The sequence below is a fragment of the Belonocnema kinseyi genome, chromosome 2 (genome assembly GCF_010883055.1).
Source record: "Belonocnema kinseyi isolate 2016_QV_RU_SX_M_011 chromosome 2, B_treatae_v1, whole genome shotgun sequence".
Taxonomy (NCBI): Eukaryota; Metazoa; Arthropoda; class Insecta; order Hymenoptera; family Cynipidae; genus Belonocnema; species Belonocnema kinseyi.
In genome coordinates this window covers 169,086,488-169,091,749 of record NC_046658.1, presented here as the reverse complement: position 1 = coordinate 169,091,749, position 5,262 = coordinate 169,086,488, and the positions used below count along the sequence as shown (strand labels likewise).

The window sequence follows — 5,262 nt, the reverse complement described above, 5'->3', positions numbered from 1 at the left end:
TTTGTCATAAGGACAACCGCAGGATTTCGCCGGGAGCGGGTGCTAATCTGAAAAATTGCACCCGCTTCCAGCGAAATCGCGGTAAAATTTCAGCCACAACCGTGAGATACGTGGTTACAGTCTGTAAAGGAATCAATACGACGATATATATATATTCAAGTCTGAAACACAATTGCGGCAATAAATATAAATCAAAATTTCCTACCAGAGATTGGCATCGCAACAGAACAATATAAAGGGCAAATCGACTTACTACTTTCGATGGTCTCGATGATGACTGATATTTTTTTTATCGAAATTTCACTTACATTAAAAACACCTTTAGAACATTTTTGAACAATTTTCCAAATTCACAAAGATCACTAACACTCGCGGATCAACCTCTTCGGATACCTATGTTCCCAGACTCCTACAGAAGATGTCCTCCATCTCTTCTTGGATTGTTTTTCTCTTTATTAGCCTGCAGTAATTCAGAGGGATGACTACGGGACCCTTAAAATTACCGACTGTAACCCCGGTACATTTTGACCCTACCCTATGCCTCCAGGTCTAAAAACCCGTACAAAAACCTTGAGGTGGTGTCGCGGCTTTCAATCATCTTCTTCCGGACATCTGGATATCCAGTTCCTCACTCTTCATCTTCTTCCGGTAGCCCAAGTCGTCACACATCTCCTTCACGACCTTTCCTATCTTCTTCCGCTTTTTCACCTTTTGCTTGACGACAGTAGTCTAAGGTGAGTCGATAGATAGGAAATAACGATCTTCTGCTTTTCCTCTGGTCCAAAATTTTTTTTATTTCTCTGGTTGTCTTGAGTATATTTTTAAACTTTTTCAATGAATTTTTTTTAATTTCCTCAGTGAATTTTAGAATATCATGCGTCAATTTTAAAATGTCCTGGCGGGCGGGGATCTTAGGAATCTTCTTTTCTGGTACACTTTCACTAACTGAATTCAGTTATCACTCAGTTTTTTAAAACTAATTGTCACACCTGTCTCTTTTCCCAGGGGATACCACCGCGACGATTTTGTGGAATCCTACTTATGACACCATGTAACGAGCGAAACTCTATTTAGACGCGAAAAGTTGGAATATTTAAAATGTTAATTATAAAATAAGTCTTTAAATTTATATACACGTAAATTTTAAATTGGCGTGTCTGTTTCTGCAATTAAGGGTTTGGAAACTCAACTCCAGCGATGAAATCCTTGACTGGAAGTCTTCTTAAATAACAATAATTAATTCAATTTAAAGTTAAAAAAAGATAATAAAACTGCAATTTTTATTAGTGAATCAATAAACAAATATTTTATTAATCGGTATTTTTAAACTTTATCTTTACAAACTTTAATTTAATATCTCGAGATAACTACCGAACGAGTCGCGGCTATGTAACAGATTCTTCTGATGTTTTACTTCATCGTCGAGAGCTTCGATGTCGTCGCAGCGGTCCTCAGCTTCCCCCAAATTTCCATACATTCTTTCATTATACATTGACCCTAATGCCTACTCTAAAATTCTATATTTCCCCTTTTTATAAACAGTTCTGTCATCGAGCCCTATATCAAAAACCTAACATTTCCGACATTTTGTTTACAGAAAAAATGCTTTATCTTTAAAGATGTTTTCTTTCTCTTCATGTCGACTTGCACGACTGTTGCTTTGCCGATCTTTTCTCGAAAGACATTTTATTCTAAATTTAAATGTACTCACATTATATTTCATTTATTTCAAATTGTAAAACCGCGCATTTTATCTTACCGATGGTGCTGTTCGTAGCGGCAAGAATGCGAATTATATCTGCTCATTACATCAGAAGTCAAAATGAACTTGAGCAGGCGATAGAAGTTCTACCGTCTGCTCAAGTCCACTTGGGCTGGGTTGGCTCCCATGGGCGCGTGTGATCGCATATACTTTTGTAGTTCTCCTCCTTGTAGATGGCTCTACTGTAGAGTCAGAAGCGAGGGTAATATTTTCTTAAAATATCTTTTCGCCGCCATTCTAATGTTTGTTTAGGTTATTTTTTCATCGACAATCGTCAAGTTTTGCAAAGTATTAACAAGTTTTGTCACGTTGTATGAAGTGAAAGCATTGAAATCAGTAAATTGAAAAATAAATAAAGTTAAAGTAAATTGAAATGTTTGTGCTGTGTCAGGATGTCACTGATTTCACTTCTCTATTATAATGCAAATAAATAAAATGTTCAAGAAAAGTTGCATTTTATATGTCATGTATTTCTTCATATATTAGAAAATTAATGCAGAATTGTACAAATTTATGCCGAAAAATGATGCAGGAAATAGTAATTATACATTTTTCGTCTTAAATTTGTATAATTTTGAACTAATTCGTTTATTCTCTCTGATTTTAATTCATGCAGCACATTCAAGTAATATACATACACACGTGCACGAACACATAGACACATGTTAGTCATCGACTTCAACAATCAAATGTTAAATTCTCTTAGAATCGTTCTATGATAGATCTATTTCAACAGATTTTAACATTTAATTGCATTTGATCGATGATAGATTTGATTTTATTCCATTTCTGTTTTGTGTCATTGGTTATTATTATTCATGTATTTATTTCAAAAAGAAAAGTGAACATAACCTAAAAATTAGTGTGAGAAGGGGAGAGGGGGTCGTTGTTGAAGGCAATAGTTCTTGCTGCGTTAACCTAGGTGACACTGATCTTGCATTTTGCCACAATCTATAAGTACCCCTCGAAATACATGGGAGGGGGCACACCGTGGTAGAAGTTTACGAGTGGGGACTACATCCCTCCAAAAGATTTCGATGCGACGAGTCCCGATGCGACAGGTCCTACTGTATTTCCTTTATGCCATAAAATTTCCAAATGGCCGAACACCTCAGGCACAGCACTCGTGTTTTATACATTGAATCGCATGTAACGTACTTTTCGAGAATCAATTTTACTTTGAAGCGTTACAATTGAAAACACTTTAAATTGGAAGATGTATAAACAACATTTCTTAAACTTTCATGATTTTGGTCAACAAAAGTCAAGTTTTCAGTACTAAATCTTCCAAATTGAAATTTTTTAAACACAGATCATCAAAATTAAAAATAGAATTGTTGGTTGTAAAAATCAAAACTTGTATCAGTTTTATTTATAAATTGTCAAATTTGAAATTCCTCAATTTTGAAGATTTACAGTTTAAAGTTCTTCAGTTTTTCATAGGTACAGTTGCTATTTTAAAGATGTACAAATAAAAATTCTTCAACTTAGATAATTTTGGAAATCAAAAATCAAGTTTTTTATTTTTCTCAAGCTTCCAAAAATCATAAAAATCACAAAATTTTCATAATTAAAAATTCTAAAAATGTAAAGAGTTACCATTAAAAACTCTTCAGTTTGAAAGATACATTAAAACTTCTTAAATTTTTATGATTCTTTTACTTCGATGCTTTTTGTAACCAAAAGTCAAGCTTTACATTCTAAATCTTCCAAGTGAAAAAAATTTCTAATATAAATTATCAAAATTTTACAATTTTGAAGAATGATAATTGAAAATTCTTAAATTTGGATGATATTGGTCAACAAAAGTCAAGTTTTCAATTCTAAATCTTCCAAATTAAATAAATTGCTGTATAAATGATCAAAATTACATAATTTTAAATTGTGAATACTCAAAATTCTTGAATAGTACATATTTGCCATATAAAGTTCTACAATTTTGAAGATTTATAATTGACAACTCTTTCATTTTAAAGGCTTTTAAACAAAAATGCTAAAATTTGCATGATTTACCAAATTCAAAATTTTCTTGAAAGTAGATTATATTCTCTTGAAAAAAAATAATAATTTCCAAAAATAAGAATTGGAAATTTGAAAAAATTGAATTGCTCAAATTACATTTTTATGTTTTTGTAGGAGTTCGACCATCCTCACATTCTTCTTCAACGCCAGTTTGGACAATTTACATCTTTAGTTAAAGAAACTGGAAGAGCAATGTTCGACCAACTAAAGGAAGTTGCAGAACAAGCGTACTTAGCAAAACACGAGGAACATTCTTCTTTATAAATTTTGCCAAACTTAAATTGAATTTATAAGAAGAAAAAAATTTTTTCTTTTTTTACGTCTGGGCATAATTTTAATTTACAAATAAATATAGGCAGAATCAAAAAATTACATCTTCCAGGCTAATAAATATATACAGAATTATAATTAATTAATTAACCAGCCTAATAAATATTAATCGGTGAAATGTAGCTATTAGATTTAGCCTATATTTATTTATAAGTTAGGCCTCACTCAATATTTACATCAGGATACGCAAAGTGTGAAAAAATGTTAGAAAGGGAACCTTCTTCCAGTCAGAATCAAGTTTCTCTGAATCCTCAGATACGAAAAAAGCTCATTAATTTTTTTATTGGCCAGTAATTGTTTTTATATTTCTCATTCAAGTTGTTAAAAGCCTTGATGAATGAGATTTTATTAACAAAAATCTTTGTTGATACGCAAAGAATGTCATAGAAATTATCTGCATATAGCTTTGAGAAAGTCTATTCCTCAAATTTAAGTAAATTTATTAACGAAGAATTTAAAAAACCGATCATGAATTATATGTCATGATTGGAGCATATACGAATTATCAGTTATCAAAATACTTTTTTTGTATTTTAAACCCTAAGAAATATCAGGGCTAGAAATCACAGGTTTTCAACAAAATAAAATACACTCTAAATTTTAATCAATCAAAAAGGTGTAAACAATTATTATATATTGTGTTGTGCGCAAGATTTTACTGAAAGATAAATTATTATGTTTATAAATTATTATTGATTCAATAAGATTCGAGCTCGAATTATCAGAACGCAACAACCCAGCGGGCACAAAATTTAGCGACGTCTTTACGACGTCTTTACGACATCTTTACTATAACTTTACGACATCCTATGTCCATATCATTAAGGTGTCTTTACGATATCATAAATAAGTCGTATGATCTGACGATTTCTTTACGATATCGCTAAGACACCGAAACGACATGGACATAGGATGTCGTAAAGTTGTAAAGATGTCGTAACGATGTCGTAAAAACTTCGCCAAATTTGGTGATTGAATAATTATTTTGAATAATTTTGAATAATAATCGTTTTCGTTCAAATGTTTTCTCGTTCAAAATTCGTTTGAAAATCCAGTTTATTAATGAGAAATATATTATGAATTTTACGTTAACAAGCTTTTCTATTTTAAAAAATCTAAAATTTAAATGAACAATATAATCCGACTAT

General features: G+C 31.5%; 1 pseudogene; it reads left to right on the top strand.

The window, feature by feature from the left end:
* Positions 1–4,849, top strand: part of LOC117168049 — a 118,412-nt pseudogene extending 113,563 nt beyond the window's left edge.
* Positions 4,850–5,262: the final 413 nt, after the last annotated feature.